We start from the raw sequence: 1102 nt of genomic DNA on the forward strand, positions 1-1102 counted from the left end.
CTCATAATGTGATCTGTCTCATTACTCACGCATATACTCTAATTCAGCACATTTATGGGTTACTTAGTTAAGTTGATATTTTGAGCAACTTGTCAGTTGCAAAAATAGAACTGATTTATAGATCTATTCTTAGCAACATGTTGATTACGAGATCAAAGTAACCACAAATGTTGCTAGCAAGGGCTATAGTAACACTGCTCAATGAGATCAAGGTCTGAGCAGGGATGTGCGAGCAGGCCAGCTGCCTGCCGGCTCTTGGTTTCCAGGCCGAGTCTCCAGTCAGGCATCCTTTGAGCAAAGAAAAGCCTTTGGGCCGATAGGAAGCGTCTTGTTGTTAGTTGGATCAGGCAGCGAGACTTTCAGACAAACTACAAGGATTGAACCTTAAAGATGATGCGCTCACGTGATCCAGTTTCCTATCCTGTTCCGTACATATCTATGACTTTATCAGCGCGCGCGACGCGTCGACGCCCATATTTAGCCCCACCCTAACTTTTCCTGCAAACAATGGCAACGAAGAGCAGCAACTATTCCTCTTCTCCTTCTCTCTTCTCTTCTCCTTTGACTATTGGTATAATGTTCATTGATCACAATAATGATTTTAAATGTTGCTTTATAGATCAACTTATTGATGTACTTGATCTGTTAAAGAGATGTGGTTTCCCTCAGACAAGATGGCATGAGCTGGGACTGACACTAGGACTACACAAGAACACACTGGACGCCATTAAAAAGGACAGTGATACAACTTATGATTGTTTAACTGAGTGTCTCTCTAAGTGGTTGTCCAGAGCTGATAATGTTGACAGTAAAGGAGGAGCTACCTTTGACTCACTGTCAGATGCTCTTAAATCTATGAATGAGAATGCTGCAGCTGACAAGTTAGATCAAGAGAGTAAGTTAATATCACTGATTGTATTAGTATTGACTATGTGTGTGTATTCTATAGAATGTAAAGCTAAGGCTATTGATATATTCAACACTCATCATCCACTCCTCTCTCAGTCTCTCTCTGATCCTGTCAGTGTAGCTATTATGCTTCAAAGAGAGGGTGTCATAACAGGACAAGTATTGGCTAGTGTGGTATCAGCTAGTCCCTCTG

General features: G+C 41.6%; 1 long non-coding RNA gene across 1 annotated transcript; it reads left to right on the plus strand.

Annotated features, from left to right (window-relative positions):
- Positions 1–855: 855 nt before the first annotated feature.
- LOC109587364 (uncharacterized) lies at positions 856–1078 on the plus strand. Its single transcript, XR_002187551.1, has 2 exons — positions 856–895; positions 950–1078. It is a non-coding gene; the product is annotated as an uncharacterized LOC109587364 (long non-coding RNA).
- The last annotated feature ends 24 nt before the right edge of the window (positions 1079–1102 follow it).

This window comes from Amphimedon queenslandica, unplaced genomic scaffold, assembly GCF_000090795.2.
Source record: "Amphimedon queenslandica unplaced genomic scaffold, v1.1 AMPQUscaffold_12598, whole genome shotgun sequence".
Lineage (NCBI taxonomy): Eukaryota > Metazoa > Porifera > Demospongiae > Haplosclerida > Niphatidae > Amphimedon > Amphimedon queenslandica.